Genomic DNA, 18,499 nt, shown 5'->3' on the forward strand with positions numbered 1-18,499 from the left:
CATGATAAGGATGAAAAGCAGACAAATTAGATGTGAGGGAATGGGAGGAATGGAATTTGGAATACTGTGAGGAAAGCGGGGAAAATCAGAGCTCAGGATGTTAAAGACAGAGCAATTTCAAGTGATCGACAACATCCAAGATGCATCCTTCCTTGTGTGTAGCAGAAGAGTGTAGATGGAGGTTATTGAAGTTGAAGAGGTTGAGGAATTTGAAGCCATGTGGACAAAAAACTCATCAGTATTGGTGTTGAAGCTATTGAAGATGATGGCAAGAGAAGGCTTGAAGATAACGGTAAGCCATGTACTGAAGTCATTGAGAATCATGGAAATGTCTTCTACGTCCACAGACAATGGCAGTGATGTTGTGGAGAGGGTGATACAAGTGGACAGCAGGAACTCAGAAAAATGAGGTCAAATGAGAATGTGTGTGTGTGTGTGTGTGTTACTTTGCAGACCTTAAAGAGTGAAATAATTCTTAGCTGTTATTCTAGCTATTAACAATAGACTTTATTGAGTGATAATGGTAGAATAATGCTCTTTAAAGTGTCAATAGAGGTAAGAAAGCAGGCCAGTGCCTCCTTCTTTCTTAACCAGTGAATTGGGGAATGGCCTCCATTGGAGAGAAACTGTTGACACCCATGCTGGATGTGGTGTTTCTATTAGAGAATCCAGGTTTTAGCTGAGATATGAATACGGAAAGAGTATTGGTAGAAAAGGAGAATTTGTTCACAGTGGAACATGAGCTCCCCAGAGCATGGTGGTAGATTGTAGAAAGGTGAATCAATGGGGAGCTGGATAAGAACGAGACTGTGGGAAAAAGAGAGAGGTTTGCGTTTAGGTCTGTGGTTATAGATAACAAGAAATAAAGACATTAGGAGATTGTGGCAAAAGTTAGAGGTATGTGTGTCTGGCAGGAAGAGGCAAATAATACATAAGGAGAAATCTAAGTAGAGGAGATTGAAGCCCAGTGTTTAAATCACAATGTCATTGTGGCAGAATGTCAGTGGGATATGCTAGTCACTTGGGTGTATTGTCAGCAGAGCCCAATGTCCCTGTGGTGAATGCTGCTAACTTTGCCTACCTACTTAGTATGATTTTGATTGGGATGAGCTCCCTTCAGCATTTTAATGAGGAAAAAATAGTTTGGCTACTGGTGTTTTCAAAGTCAATGTAAGGGAATATCAAAAGACCATGTAGTTCAATGCACCAAAATAATCTAGGCAGTAGGGGAAGGGAACAAACTTTTATTAAGCACCTACTATGTGCCAGGCACTGTGCTAAATGCTTTACAAATATCTCATTTAATCCTCACCACTGTGTAATGTAATAATAATAATAGCTAACATTTATGTAGTACATACCATATGTCAGGTACCTTGTTAAGCGTTCTACAAATATAATCTCATTTGATCCTCACAACAACCCTGGGAGGTAAGTGTTATTGTTATCTCCATTTTATAGTTGAGGAAACTGAGGCAGACAAAGATTAAGTGACTTGCCCAGGGTCATACAACTAAGTCTGTATTTGAACTCATCTCTTCCAGACTCCATGTTCAGTGCTTTATCAGCTGTGCCACCTAGTTGGTAGGAATTATTATACTTTTTATAAGTTTATTACCAGAAAATCTATGACCAGCTTAAGCGTATTTCATTACTAACAATACACAATTGAATGTGTTAGATGCAGTTGGATGTTGTCACAAACATGCAAGCTTAAAAAAATCTATTTCAAATTACAGGAAAAGATTCTATCAGACATTTTAAAATTCTACCAAACATTTAAAGAATTAATTCCAATACTACATAAACTATTTGAAAAAAAATAGGTAAAGAAATAGTCCTACTAAATTCCTTCTATGACACAAATATGGTTTTGATGCCTAACAGGGAGAGCAAAATCAGAGAAAGAAAACTATAGACCACTCTCTATAATGAATATTGATGCAAAAATTTTCAATAAAATGTTAGCAACGACATTACAGAAATATATCACAAAGATCATACATTATGACCAGCTGATAATTATATAAGATCATAAGATTATATGAATAGGTACAGAAAAAGCTTTTGACAAAATATAATACCCATTCCTAGTAAAAACTAGAAAGCACAGGAATAAGTGGAGCTTTTCTTAAAATGACTAGCAGTCTCTAGATAAAACCAAAAGCAAGCATTGTCTGTAATGGGGATAAATTAGAAACCTTCCCTGTACGATCAGGGGTGAAGGAAGGACATTCATCATTACCACCATAATTCATTATTGTACTAGAAATGCTAGTTGTAGCAATAAAATAAGAAAAAAAAGGAAAAGAATAAGAATAGGCAATGAGGAAACAAAACTATCACTCTGTGGAGATGATGTGATAACATACCTAGAGACTCCTAGAGAATCAACTGAAAAACTAGTTGAAACAGTTTAGCAACTTTAACAAAGTTGCAGGATATAAAATAAACCCAAGTAAATCATCATTTCTCTGTATTACCAACAAAACTCATCAAGAAGAGATAGAAAGAGAAATTCCATTTAAAATAACTGTGGACAGTATAAAATACTTGGGACTCTGCTTGTCAAAACATACCCAGGTACTACATGAACACAATTTCAAATTACAGGAATAGCTGCCCTTCCTTTTATCTACTTCCCTTTTGATTTTCTCAAGTTCATCTTCCTTTTCTCTTAATGTTTATAATATTTCCATTAAAACAAAACCCTAATAGTCTGTTAACTATATATTATGATCAAATATTGACCTCTAGGGGCAGTGAGGTGGCCCAGGGGATAGAATTAGGGGCCTGGAGTCAAAAAGAAATTTTTCTGAGTTAAAACCTGGCCTCAGCCACTTACTAGCTAATCACTTAACCTTGTTTGCCTCAGTTTCCTGATATGTAAAAATGAGTTGGAGAAGGAAATGGCAAACCTCTACAATACCTTTGCCAAGAAAACCTCAAATGGGGTCACAGAGAGTCGGACGTGACTGAAATGACTGAACACCAACAATAACATATTGACTGCTGTAAAGTCCTTTTCTGATACCTCATGGTGGGCCAGGAGTGACCAGCGTACTAAGCAATTGCAACGAAGTGAGGCTCCTTAGGTATGTCCTCTCAAAGCTTTGAGTGTGGATTTGGTGAAGGACGATTGGTCCATCACTTGAGGGCCAGCCTAGCCAAATTCACAAAGGCTCACTGCCAAACGGCTAGCCACCATAGGATGAATTTTTTTTTCCCCAGCCATATGAACTCATGAAGAGTATCTATCAAGGCACTGATCTTTGTCAGTACAGTGTTCACACTAAGTTCATTGATCTTTTGAAGCAAAGAATGAAGAGGCTGACCACATGTGCTGTTATGGACTCGTCACCAACATATAACTAACTACCTCTGACATGAATAGAGATAAGGATTGGACCTGGGATTTCATTGATGGGAAACTCTTGGGTGAAGAAACATTCTCTACTGATGCAAATCAGCCCCTTCCCTACAGCTTAGAGTCTTAGAGCACCAAGGGGTTAAGCACTGAGACTTTTTTGGGGTCACTAGTTGTGTCAGAGGTGGGATTCAATTCCAGGTCTTATTAGCTTTTGGGCTGGCTCTCTGTTCCCAATATGCCATGCTACCTCTCACAGCAAACTACCTTGTACTTGATAGAACTGAATGAAATTCATTTAACCAAGACCCCAACTTTTGACAAGGATGATTTGGCTTACATTCCTGGAACCTGATGACTCCATACCATCTGAGGACCTGTCAAAGGAATTGGAAGTTTTTAGCTTGAGAAAGGAAGATTTGTGGGGACAGGATAGGTGTCTTCAAATAGGAGCAAGTGATATAAATTGCAGAGAGGCTGATATCAGCTAACTAACAATTAGGGGCATCCAAAAGGGAGTGGGCTGCCTGGGGAGGCACACAACAAAAGGTTGTGTGACCACCTTTTAGGGATGTTGAAGAACGATTGTTGTTCAGGGACTGGTTGGATTAGATGACCTCTACGTTTCCTTCCAACCCTGAGATTCTGTATTTTGGAGGCTTTGAAGGAAGACGTTAATGGAAGGTTGCCAATTACAGTGAAACTTATTTTTTTCCAGGCTAAACAAGTTTTTTTTTTAAATAATAGAAAGCAATAGTAAGAAGGTATATAGCTCTGTGGCTACAAGAAAAATCATTTAGAATCATATCAATTTCCTTAATCTTTGAGAGCATAAGAATCATTAAAAGCAGACTTTCCCAACGAAGGTACAAAGCAGGTTCCCTGTGGAATTTGCAAGGCTCTTGGAAGGCAGTAAGCTGGAGGGAAAGAAAATCTCACAATTAACTCAATCCTCTTAACAATAGCATGGAAACTAGGTTGTCAAAAATCTATGGAGAGAAGACCTGTATGAGTTTATGTATGGATGAATGAATCTTGTCTTCTCTGGCTCCCAGGGACCAAATCAGAAGTGGGGGTTTTGTCTCATGTTCCTGGGGGTGGGAGGTGGGAGTGGGGAGTACGTTAATATATTCTGCAAAGTTGGAAGGTGAGAACTGAGCAGGGTTCTTTTTCATTTGGGTTGGTTGTATCGGATCAGAGAATGCAACATAATTTAGTAGAAAGTACAGGAGGTGGTTTCCCAGTTCCAGCTTTGGGACTAATTAGCTGTGTGATCTTGGTCAAATCACTTAACCTACTCAGGTGTCACTTTCCTCTTAAGATTAAATGATCTCTGGGACCTCTAAATCTTAAGACTTCCAAGGTCCCTTTCAGCCCGAAAAAATCTATGATTCTGATTTGCTTTATGTCACAGGAGTCAGTTGCCAGTCTGAAGGGAAAATTGCAAACAGGTTGTGGGAGGATGTTAGAAACAGTACTGGCACATGTTTCATTGATTTAGTGGAATTGAATTACATTCTTGGAGGAGAGGCGTTTTCAGATTCATGAAGTAGCTTGTTTGCTCAAGGCTTTTAATCTTAGTGTTTGGAGTAGAAAGCATCAGAACACTCTAAGAAGTCAAAAGCCAAGGCTGTTAATTGCCAGCTTTAAAGGTAATAGCTACATCCTTGAGCAGATGCTGCCTCCAGTGAAGTTTGAATTGGGGAAAGAATGGATTGCTGTAGAACCAGAAGGAAGTTGCTCATGTTTAGGGAAGTGATTGTTTACTGTCTTAGAAAATACAACTGATTTCCTGAAAATCCTTCTGCACCACCTCCTTCTCCACCATCCCCTTTCCCCAGAGCTCACTGATCTTGACCAGAAGCAGCCCGTGGCAACTATTCACACAGACAATGTTGCTAAGAGTTTTAAGGTCATTCTGTAATTAAAACTCATTAAGTCAGCAGTCATCGGATGGGGTAGAGAAAGAACTACATTAGCAGCTGGGAAACTTGACATTTAACTCCCCCTTTATCCCTCATTCTTGACTTGGATAAAGGCATAGAAGATAAGCTCATAAAATCTGCTGATGGCATAAAGCCATCTGGTAAAGACAGCTAATGCCAGGTGATAGTATTCGAAAAGATCTCAACAGGCTAAAAAGATGGGTCAAATCTTGTAAGAAAAATAATCATAGAGACAAAGTCTAGACTAGGTTTTTAAAAGTCCATTATATAAAAATAGAATGGAGGAAGTGTGCCTAGACAGTAGTTCATAGGAAAAAGATATGAAGGTTTTGGTGGACCATAAGCTTAATATGATTCAGTAGTGTGCCAAGGCAGCCAAAAAATAGTTAACATGATTTTAGGCAGCTTAGTATCTAGAATGAAGGAAATGATGGTCTCACTATATTCTCTCCTTTATATTCTAACCATATTTGGAATAGTGTATTCAGTTCTATTATATAGCTTTTATTACATTGGTTTATGTGAGAAAAGTTCTGGAGGTCTTGGTAGACCACAAGCTTGATTTAGCAAAATATAGCCAGGTGGAAATAAATTTATCACCATTGATAATCTTTAAGTAAAAACTGGGGAACCTCTTCTGAAGAAGAGTCTTGTTCAGGAATGGGGTGGACTCAATAATCTCTGGGGCCTCTACCAACTCCAAGATGCCAAGAAATAACTTACTACCTGTGTGACCTTGAGCATATCACCAAACTTCTGTGTCTCTCAGTTGCCTCATTTATGAAATGGAGTCAGCAATATCTTGCCTGACTAATGGTCAGAATTGGACCAGATATTCGTTTGAAGTATTGTTCAGATTTTCAAGGTTAATAAAGAATCGATGATGGTCGCAATAGTGAAATAGAGAGAGAATGAACCATGTATATGATGCAACGTGGACTATTAATACCCTTTAAGGCATGTTTGCATATTTAAAATTATTGATCCTGATGATACAACTGGTGATCCAGAATGTATATATGACCAGTTATATCATCAGGAGCTATCTATCTATGTATAGATATAGATATAGATAAAGATATAGATATAGATATATATATAGATAGATATAGATATAGACATAGATATATAGAGATAGATAGATATAGATATAGATAGATAGATAGATAGATATAGATATAGATAGATATATAGTGATATATAGTGATATAGATATATACGTATATATTTCATTATTTATCAGCAATGTATATGTCAAGATCCAGATCCAGAAATCACATCTTTGTAAATGGGCCAAATCATTTACAAATTAACAGGTAAGACCTGACCAAGTATGTATAAAAGCTCAATTCAGGCTTAGGGGAATAATGAAATCAATTTTAAAATTAGTTTACTTGAATTCAAGAACAAGGATCTTAATACCAGTGGAATTTATTTTGTTATTTTATTTTTTTTAAGGCAATTGGGGTTAAGTGACTTGCCCAGGGTCACACAGCTAGTAAGTGTCAAGTGTTTGATCTGAAGCTGAGATTTGAACTCAGGTCCTCCTGACTTCAGGGCTGGTGCTCTATCCACTGCACCACTTATCTGCCTTCAATAACTTTTGTTGTTAACAAAGGAATTAAAAATAATTTTTAAAACTTTCATTAACTTAAAAAAGTATGTCACCACTTGACCTTGTCTGTTAATGACCTGGATGGAGAGTCCAAGTCTTGCTAAGAAAATTAGTCTATAATAGAAAGAGAAAGGAAACTATAGTGAAAAGTATGGAAGAAAGTCCTCCCCCCAAGTCCAAGTGAGAGGCATTATGATGCAGTGGATAGAGCACTAGAGTGGGATTGAGAGAGACCTGTGTTAGAATCCCAGGTGAATCACACAGCTCCTCAGATCTCACTCCTCACCTGTAAAATGAGGGAGTTGGCGTCAGTGACATCTAAGGGCCCGTCCAGTTCTCAGTCTTAAAGTCTTTTAACAAGTTATAGCCTCTTATCAGTAACAGCATGAGAGAAGAGAATAACAATGATAATAATAACAGTAATAATAATAGCAGCTGACGTTCATGTAGCATTTGAGAGTATGTAAAGTCCTTTACATACACTTTTGTTGTTCAGTTCTTTTCAGTCATGTCCGCTCTTTGTGATCCCCTTTGGAGTTTTCTTGCCAGAGATACTGAAGTGGTTTGTCATTTCTTTCTCTAACTCTTTTTACAGATGAGAAAATTAGGGTAAACAGAGTTAAGTGACTTGCCCAGGATCACATAGCTAGTAAGTGTCTGAGGCCAGATTTGAGCTCAGGGTCTTTCTGACTCCAGGCCCAGCACTCTATTCAGTGTGCCACCTTTTCACCCTATCTCAGTTGAAACGTCCCAAAAAAGGAAAAAAAACAGAGATTAGATCTGGGGCAGCATGTTGTAATGGAAAGAGATTTAGAGTCAGGAAATACCTGGGCTCTAATCCTCTGATGCTACCTGTATTCAATTAAATTTGATTCAGCAAATCTTTATTAAGTACTTAGTACCTGCAGTGCAATGCTAAGTACTAGGAGAAAAACAAAATTAAAAAATGCAAAATAGCCTCTGCCCTTAAGGAGCTTACATTAGACTGGGGGAAGGGGGAAGAAGCTGCAAACATCTTATTAAAGCACCTACTATCCTCGAGGCGCTGTAGATGTGAAGACAAAAATGAAAGAGCATTTACTCTCCAGTTACTCAGTTTTCCTGGGGAGAAGACATGTACACAACTAATAATACAAAGAAGATACAAATACAAAGTCATGTCAAGAGGGAGGGGGTGATGGGATCAGAAGAGTTCCTCTATATGAGATGTCACCTAAGCTGTGCTTAGAAGGAAGCAAGGGATTTTAAGAGGCTGATGGGAAGAAGTGGGATGTTCTGGGCATGGAGGAACACCATTGAAAACGTAGAGGCTGGAGGCATAATGGCTCATTGATATGATGGACAGATCAGTTAAGATCTCTGAGTTGTAGTTTCTTCCTCCGTCTAATGAGATAACATGTATCGTATGTACCTCACAAAGTTATTGGGCAAGTGCTTCACAAAGGGCTGTGTAAGTGTGAGTGGTACATACAAAAAGTATACAAGAAACAGGAATTTAGGTGAATGGGTACGAGTCCTATCAAACTGTAGAGAGGCGCTACTCTCAGCATCCTTTCAGGGGCAGTTTTTTTCAAGTGGGTCCAGACTTCTGGGTATCTGTGGACCCCAGGTTAAGAAGCCCTGGCCTAGAAGAAGGTCCCCAGTGCACTGTGTAGTTGCTTTGCAGCATATATGTAGATAGGGGGGAGGAGGCGGGACGGGGGAAACATAGGTAAGAATCATACAGGATAAGAAGGCGTGGATGAGTTGCTGTGAAGGGATTACATGAAACAATGGGATCACAGATCCATTGAAGAGAGAGGAGCAGTATTTCCTCCATAGCATCTCATTTGGCTTCAGTCCCATGCCGACATTGTCATCTTCACATTGTCATCTTCAGTTTTCAGTTGGGGAAACAGAAGCAGAGGATAAATATTTTGTCCAAGGCTACTTGTTAGTTGGGTTTTTTTATTTTTAGGCAATTGAGGTTAAGTGACTTGCCCAGAGTCACACAGCTAGTGAATGTTATGTGCCTGAGGCTGCATTTGAACTCAGGTCCTCCTGACTTCAGGGCCGGTGCTCTATCCGCTGTGCCACCTAGCTGCCCCCATACTGTTAGTTGTTGACGAAGGGAGCCAACTAGTCTAATGTTCTTTGGTACTTCAACTCATGCTTTGATTCAGATCCAATTCTGCCACCTTCTAAAGTAATTGGGGAGGAAAGCAGCCCAGTACACTGGAAGGCAGGCTAGATTTGGAGTCGGAGTGCATGGGTTCAAATACCAGTTCTGTTCCTTATTACCTCTGTGACCCTGTATGACCCTGTCACTCAACCTCACTGGGCCTCAGTTTCCTCACCTATAAAATGAAGGGGTGTGACAAGATAATTTCCAAGATCCCTTTTATCTTGAGGTCTAGATTCTTGTGATCTCTATGTCCAATAGTGATGATGGTTTAAAAAATTATACCACATCATTTATATGTGTATGTGTATGTGTATATGTGTGTATATATGTATATATATGTATATATTCATGCCAGTTGAGGGTAATTAGGTGGCATGGTAAATAGTAAATAGAACACTGGGCCTGGGGTCAGGAAGATCTGAGTTTAAATCTGGCCTCAAACACTTAACTATCTGTGTGACCCTGGCAAGTCCCTTAATCTCTTTGCTTCAATTTCCTCAGCTATAAAATATCATCTTTGTTGTGAGGACCAAATGAGATCACATTTGTAAAAGTGCTTAGTCCAGTATCTGGCATGTGCTAAGTGCTTCATAAATGTGTGTTTCCTTCCTTTCTTTCTCACATTAGCCATCACAATTACACTGACTTGGATTTGGAAGATTTAATTAAGGAAACAGAAGTCAAGAGATTCCCATTGACCTTTGTTATTGACCTTTATCACATCTCTGGCCAAGTTTCTAATTGGTTTTTCAAGTCTGAAGTGTCAACTTTATTTTGACATTCTGTTTTCTATTTCTTTGTCCCCGTCTTTCTGTCTGTCTGTCTCTCTTTCTTGGAATATTTGGGTTACCCATGTACCTGTGAAAAACGGGCCAGTGCATCTGGAGGTGCTTGCATTAAGTACACAGTATGATGAATGAAAGAATGTCTAATAAGAATTATTCTGATTTGTATAGACTTTGTTTGAATAAAACACAAGCAGAGTGATCATCTCCGTGACTATTCCCTATTTCCCCATGGCAAGGCTGTCCTACAGCTGGTGTCGATTTTTTTTTTCGTGTCATGGACACATTATTCCAGATTAGTCACAGAAGTATCATATTTATGCAAAATATGAAGCATTCATGTTCTGACAGCTAGGTGGGATGTGTCATCATGGGAAAACTACTATTAATCATTTTTTTTTCAAGAAAAATGGACCATTCCTAAATTGTTTTATTCTGTTCAGGAAATTTCTCAAGAAAAGAGACTTGATCAAAGAAACTTTGTTTGAATTTGTGAGGAACAATTCAGACAAAGGTTTTTTTTTTCACTTTTCATAACAATTTTCCTTGCATTTTGCCCTTATTGGTTTATACAGATGTATTTAGTATATCTGTGATTTCCTCATGATGAAAAAATGCAGTGGTGGGCAAAGGGCCAGTTGGGATGGAGTCTGTTTATGGCAGGGCATGAAGACTGTGTCATGCTGGGAAACAGCTGAACCTCACAAACCATGCAAAAAAAAGATTGTTTCTATTGTGAAATCAATTTAAGATGGAAATGGTTAAGAAGTAGTTTATCGACACTCTTGGGGTGATTTGGTGGGCACTTGTCCTATTTTTACTTCTAGCTACTCTTATATCCCCCTCCCTAACTTTTTTCTGACCCTGTGAGAGGTGGGATCATAAGTCCAAGGAAGGTAGAAGTGGATACCATAGCTTATGGTCTTGCTTGGCACTTGGCTTTGGGCCCAGAAGTCCAAGTTCTAAAGGTATATATGAATCTTTAGACCAACAAACTTTTCTACACTCAGCCCACTGACCTTTTGAAAATGTATCACAAATATATTGCATAAATTACAAACTTCTGTGTCATGTGACCAACAAAATGGAAGACTAGACATTTTTCTCCAGTTTCTACAGCTCTCAAAAAAGCCTCCAAAGAGGTCAAGATAGCACAATTACACTTATTCCTATAAGACAAGAAAGCAAGAAGCTTAGCAAGGTAACAGCCATATGAATTAACAGTAGGGAACGCTAATCTATAGCATTGCCCACTCAGTACCCTTCACCCACCAACCTCCACACTCCAGTGGGTGCACAAACTGGTGCTTGTGCTTTGAGGCCTCCTCAAGGCTGGTCCTCCTGATGCTGCACTCTCTTCTAATTCTCCCCATCCTTGCCCTTATCCTAGCACCCTGTTGAAATAAGCAGTGGACCTTAACTGTCCAACCATTTGGAGAAGATGGATCTCTAAGGGAAGGGAACTCTAAGAGGACAGACAGATGCCTGGAACATTCACTCTGCCCTTCCCCAAGCTTGAAAAAAGTGGCAAACACTGACTTAGTTCAGCAAAAGTACTAAAGAACAGAGGGAACTAGGAGGGGGTGTGATGTGCAGGACTGCAAACCATGTAAGGGAATACAGCTAGTACCAGTCTTGTTCCCCTATAAACTACTTGGGGGAGGGCCTGAGGCTGATGAAAAGTCAGTTTCCCATCATGGAAGAAGGTTGAGACAGTTTTGATATCCAGTCCTGTGTATTAACCTAATATCCAAGGAGGAGGAGTCAAAGTGTAAGTGACAAGGGAATATAAAGAAAGAAGACCAAAATCACCAAAGGTGTCAGGAGGAAGAAAATTCAGTTAATAACCAAAAGCACAAAAAAGGTAATTCTAAGGAGAAGATACTGAAATTAGAAGAGGAGATGAGTAGCAAGACATTTTAAAATTTGCGAATGTCTCAAAAGAGATATTTTGGGAAAAAGAAATTGAACCAACACCTGATGAAATTGAACCATATGGATTCTCCAGAGAATATGGAACTGTAGCGGGAAGGTCCAGAATGATTAAAGAGAGAAATTAAAATTTTGACAGGAATGAAAAGAGGCAAGTGGCAGAATTTATGGCTTTCATAACAGAAATAATAGCAGAAGAAAAAGACAGGAATCCACAATGATGAGTCTCTCCACATAAGTAAAATAGAGTAAAAGAGATTGGGAATATAAATATACTGAAGTGAAGGATGTTCTGGAACACATGTGCTCTGAAAAGGTTAGATTATTATAGATGATCCTAAAGGTCACTTCCCTCTAGAAATTCTGATTGTGTGGGATTTATATTGATGATAAATTTATTTTCTGAGTCTAACCCAAGATACTGATGTGTCCATAAAAGCCCAAATAGTTTGTCTCCTGAATGCCTAAGCTATCATACTCCTTCTTCACCATCATTTTGTCTCTATCCCACTCTTCTCAGCGACATTAATAATAATAATAATGATGATAAAATAATTAACATTCTTTACATAAAACTTAAGGGTTCTGAAAAGCACCTTGCCTACATTATCTCATTTGAATATCATAATAGCCCTTATAGGTAAATGCTATATGTATTATTACCCCTACTTCTCATATAAGAAAACTGAGACTCAGAGAATTTACTTATGGTTACAAAAGTAGTGAGTGTCAGAAGCAGAATCTAAACTCATATCTTCTGAATTCAAATCTGGCACTCTTTCCACTGCACCAAACAGCCTTTGGGGAAAAAAAAATTTCCCCAATATTATATACATATACACACATACATATATGCAAACATATACACATGCATATATTTGGAATGCCTTTCCCACCCCAAACCAAAACAGAGCCAAATGGTGACCCTACAGTGACTATAGAAGAGCTTGTTTTTAAGATGGATGTATGCATTTGTGTTTGACTTTGAATTGAGATCCTCTTGCTCTCATTGTGTGAATAAGGGGTTCTTGTCTTATGTCTCAAGGGGCTCATGGAACTTATTTGGGAAAGAAAAATTTATCTTTATTTTCATTAACCTCTCATTGGAATTTAGCATTCCCTTGAATTATGAACAAAGGCTCCCCAGTTGAGAAATGGTCAAATTATATGAACAAGAAAGATATGACCATATGAAAAAATGCTCCAAATCACTAATAATTAGAGAAATATACATTAAAGCAACCCTAAATTTCTCCTTTATACTCATCAGATTGGCAAAGTTGACAAAAAAAGGTAAATATTGGATGGGTTCCAGAAAAACAGGTATATCGATTCACTGTTGGCGGAGCTGTGAATTGGACTACCTATTCTGGAAATCAATTTGGAATCATTCCTCAGAAGCTACTAAATTGTGCATACCTTTGTGATACCACTATTTCACCTATACCCTAAAGAGATCAAAGAAAGAATAAAAGGACCCATCTATACAAAAATATTTATAACAGTTCTTTTTGGTGAGACAAAGAACTAGAAATTATGGGGGTTCAAGTAGGGCATGGACAAACAAGTTACAGTATAATTATGTGATAGAATATCGCTGTTCTAGAGATGGTCTTTGAGAAATATAGGAAGATTTGAATGAACTGATACAGAGAAAAGTGATCAGAACTAGGAGAACAATTTATACAGTAACAATAACATTGTAAAGACAGACAACGTTGAAAGACTTAAGAACTCTGATCAACACAGTGACCAACCATGATTCCACAGGATTAAAGATGAAACATGGTGCCTGCCTCCTGACAGAGAGATGATGGGTGCAGGGTGAAAATTGAGACATATAGTTTTTAGATATTGCTAATGTGGGAATTTGTTTTGCTTGACTGCGTATATTTTCTTTTACGAGAATTTTATTTTCCTTGTTTTGCTCAAGGGAGAGGTGAGAGGAAGAGAAAGTAGAATTTTGTTGATGGAAAAAAGTAAATAAAATTAAAAAATAAAAGCAAAGATGTCAAAAATATTAATGTAGAGGACAAAACGTTAGTTTTCATCTGATTGCTAAAGGAATCTTTGACACAAAAGAGGATAAGAGCCTCTGCTTTAGAGAAATGCATTCAGCCTTCTTTCAGTGTGGTATGTAGATGGGGAACTAGAATAAACAATTCACTCCTCTTTCTTTTTTTTGCCCCTTTAAAGTGGCTATACAGCAGGATTTCAGTACTTAGGCAGAACATGTTTCTTACTCCCTTAAACTTTGACCATATCTCTAGAGTTAAGGAACATGTTGAGCCATGTAATTTGAAAAATCAGCTCTTGCCCCTATATCATGTTGAGCAGGAAACTAGGACCTTTGACTGATTAGTGATAAGCTAACCTGAATACATAACTTGAAGAACAATGAGATGTTTGATGAATATTGAAAAAACCATCCTTTCCCATAAAACAAAGCCAAGAAACATGTGATATCCTTTTAATGAAGAGATGGATTGAAACAGAGTTGGTTAGCCTTCCTGGTCTCTAACAGGAAACAATGCATACTTTGATTGAGTTAACTGATTCTATTTTTGGTCTTTTCTTATTTCAGGCAATAAATAGTAAATTGAAATCCCTTTTTAGAACCTTGAATTGCAAATTTGGAAAATGAGACAAAACCCCCTATGACTGAGACATGATGGCTGTTTTTTTAAAATTCTTAAAGGTTTTGTGTGTGTGTGTGTGTGTGTGTGTGTGTGTGTGTGTGTGTGTGTGTGTGTGTGTGTGTGCTGGTGGTGATGGTGGTGGTGGTGGTGGTAGTTAGAGAGGGAGAGGTTAGTAATTCACAACATATACCAAGATCAGGAACTTGAATCTGGATCAAAGCACTTGTTTCACTCCCCCATCATATAATTCAAGACATCCCTAGTTTTTCAAAGGGAATTTGTTTCAGCTGTTGGCTGAGTGGGTGGCAGGGGAACACAATTCCAGGAAAATATACATACCTGTCTCTGCCAAGGGTAGTCTTTAGGGCAGATGGACAGGAGGTAGAGACTTAATACTTTAGTAACTCCCCTTCTGAATGGTGAAATCAAATCCACTCACTGTGTACATTTATAATCTGCTACTGTACAAAATTCCATTTGTGTTGAACAGTCTCATGTCCTGTGGGCAAGTACACCAGGGGATTCATATTTACCTGCATCTTATACTCTGATAAACACAAGAATCACTTTTACTGCTGAAAGGGCATGTGGTAGGGTGAAAAGTATACCAGCTCTGGAGTCTGAAGCCCTTGATACAAATCCCAGCTTTATTACTTAATGCCTATATTGAAATAATTTTATTTCTTTGGGACTCAGTTTCCTCATCCATAGACCAAAGGGATTACACTAGATAATCTCCTGGGTCCCTTTATGAATCGGATAGACTGTTTCATGGTACCTGTAGTTCAGGTTCAGTCTTGTATTTTATTCTCAGTTTTGTCTAAGGATCTGTTTTTAGGAATTCTTACGTCTCTTACATTAGAACAGTGTATCTGGCTTCTCTAAAGAGGCTCATTCTAAGATATGACAGAGCCATCTTCTAACATAGTATATTTTTAAAAATATATTAAGATTTTAAATTATCTTTCTTATGCATAATATATAAATGCAAAGTCACACAATCAGGTATAGAATTGAAACAGAGGAAGTAGAGGAAAGGTTTCCCCAGGAACTTGAGATAAGTTGATAATTACAATCCGATATTATATTTAATTCTAAAAACTTGTTGGTTGCTGAAGCTAGAAGAGAAAAACATCCCATAGCTTCTATTTTCTGAAAAAAAGAATATGGAATCTTTAGAGGCAAACTTTTAACTAGGGTTTAATTTGAGCAGGGATTTATTATGTGAGTTCTTGTATTTTATAGGGGTGTGAGATTTTTTAAAAAATGGATATTTTGATTTCTACTTAAGGAAGTTATATATTTAACTTAATATATGTGGATGACCTATCCTCATATAAGTCCAGAACTTGGAAAGCCTACATGGATGCATAGTTAACATGGTCATTAGACTCTTCAGTTTAATTAGGTAAACATCTAGGCCCTGGGGATACAAACAATAAATAAAATAATCCTTGTCCTTAGGGATCTTACATTCTATTCTTTTTAGTTCAACAAAAATTTATTTAATACCTGGGGAAACTTTGCCTGTTGATATATTATAGTTTATTTATGATTGAATATTTTACTATTAAATTTATGATTAAATATTTTTGTTCATGCCCACAGTATAGATATTTTATGTTGTGGGTTTAAGAGAGAGAATCATATGCTATAGATGCAGTACTTGTGGAGGTGGAATTTGTCGTTCTGCTGAAAATACACACATACACACACACACACACACACACCCCACACACACATACACCCCCAAAACCTCATTCTTCAATAAGAGTCCTCTCTGGGGAACCTAGATTCTTGTTCTGGTATAAATTGGGCTAAGATGACTCTTCAGGTCCCTTCCAGCTCTGAGATTTTATGAAGTTTGAGAGCCAGATGTGTATTTGGCCAATTCACTTCATCACAGACATGGGCACCTAGGCTAGTTATGTGTAGGCTGAGCCAATGTTGATCACAGATATAAATTCATGTGAATATGGTACTTAGTGATTCCATAAAAAAATGAATTATTCTAAGAATTGCAGCTCCCTTTAGGGGTAAAGTGATACAAGTAAGCTATCTGAGAGGAATGATTGTTGTTAATTTTATGTTTGCATCCCAGAAGCTACTATATGCTTTCACATAGTAGGTACTTACTAAATGCTTATTTATTTGAATGTCACTCATTGCATACGAATTAATGGTTGCAATGGGGTGGGCTTTCCTAAGTGTTAATGTTATAAGCTTTATGGTTATTTGTGTTAAAGACAAATGTTCTAATAGACGTATTGATCTGAATCATCTTCTCAGGTGCCAAATTTTACTTCTATCTATCTATCTATCTATCTATCTATCTATCTATCTATCTATCTATATCTATCTATCTATACACATATATACATATATATGTGTGTGTGTGTGTATGTGTATGAAATTACATACCCATTCAAAAAGTTTCATTAGTGTTTTGGTTGTCTAAATCACAGATTGAACCTCAGGTGTTTCAAGGTTGTCATGGGATACACAGACAATCAGATAAACATGAAATACACTGTTTTGAAAAATCTATACAGCATTTGTAATTTAAAACTCTTTGTTTACATTATCTTATTCTTTAAAACAGATCTGTTGGGTGGGAGGAAGGCAGTGTATCATCTCCATTTTCCAGATGGGGGGAAGGGGTAACTGAGACAGAGAGTTTAAGAGACTTGCACCAAGTCATGCTGCTAAGAAGTGGTTGAAGAGAGTGTCCACTACTGGTCATGGGACTCCTAGTCCTGTCCTTTTTGAAATAAAGGCCTCACTTTGGTCAGTGAAATGTAGGAAGTACAAATAGTACTTTAGCATACATGGTCTACAGGCCTACATGTCCACCCTATCTTTGTATTTAGGCATATCCACAGCAGTATTTGTAAACCATCTCCATACATAAAGGAACAATTCCACCTAAGTTTGAAGGAATTAATCTCTATAAACATTCTACATTGAATAACATTTCCCTCTCCATTACTCTCAATGTGTAGAAAAGTCTTGAGTTGTACCCATTCTACAGATTTTAAAGCCTAGTAGGTATGTTATATTAGCTTTGTCCTGCTTTTGTTTCTCAGTTGGAGAACACTAGTAGAGTATGTTGATACAGTAGCATTAGCTGAGGCAATATATTGGAGAAGTCAGAGTGTTGGAGCTGGGGTGTAAAAGACATATGTGCCAATATTTCCTCTGACACTCATAAGCTGTGTAACTATGGTTAAGCCCATTAATCTCATTGAGCCTGTGACCTCCTCTGTAAAATAGGAATACTAGTCCTTGTGACAGCTACAGCTCAGGGTTGTTGTGAAGATGAAATAAGATGATATATACCTCTAAAATTCTGAAGTGCAGGGAAGGGGCCCACCTGCATTGGTAAATAGAGTTTCTTCATCTGAAAGTTTCTTGTATCAATGAAATAAAAAATTGAGTCCTTATCCCATGGAAATTACAGTATATTACTGTATTAATAATAATTTGTATTATAAAACTTAGGCAAAATAGCCATTTAAAAATATTAGATAGAGGTGAAATGATACTTGAATCTAGAGTTAATAGGGACCCACTAGAGTTTGAGTAGGACAGGGACTAGGTGAGACAGTTGCCACAGTTTGGCAGTGTGGAGAATGGATGGGAGTGGGGAGAATTTTGAGGCCCAGAGACCAAAGAAAGAGGTTATGGCTTAGTACAGGTCAGAAATGATAAAGGCCTGAATTAGGTTGATGTCTATGTGAGTGGGTAGAAGTGAATGGATGTGAGAGACATTTTGGCGGTAGAATTAACAACACTCAGTAATTTATTGGGGTGTGTGAAATAGGGAGAGCGGGGAGTCAAAGATGTGAACCTCGGGGTCTCAAAAAAGTGATGTCCTTGATAGAAATAGATAAGTTCAAAGGAGAAGTGGGTTCAAAAGAAACTTCAGAAGAAGTTCAAAAGAAATCTGGGATCTATGAGCTTTTAAAAAGAAAATTGGTAGCTGTTTCCTGGTACTATTGATTTCTTTGGTAATCTCTATGCACTTCATTTTGTGTGTTTAGACATATTA

At 37.7% G+C, this 18,499-nt stretch overlaps 1 protein-coding gene across 1 annotated transcript in view; it reads left to right on the forward strand.

The window, feature by feature from the left end:
• FREM1 (FRAS1 related extracellular matrix 1) overlaps positions 1 to 18,499 on the forward strand; it is an 82,197-nt gene that overhangs the window by 11,067 nt on the left and 52,631 nt on the right.

The sequence above is a fragment of the Phascolarctos cinereus genome, unplaced genomic scaffold (genome assembly GCF_003287225.1).
Source record: "Phascolarctos cinereus isolate Bilbo 61053 unplaced genomic scaffold, phaCin_HiC Scaffold_4;HRSCAF=312, whole genome shotgun sequence".
Classification (NCBI taxonomy): domain Eukaryota; kingdom Metazoa; phylum Chordata; class Mammalia; order Diprotodontia; family Phascolarctidae; genus Phascolarctos; species Phascolarctos cinereus.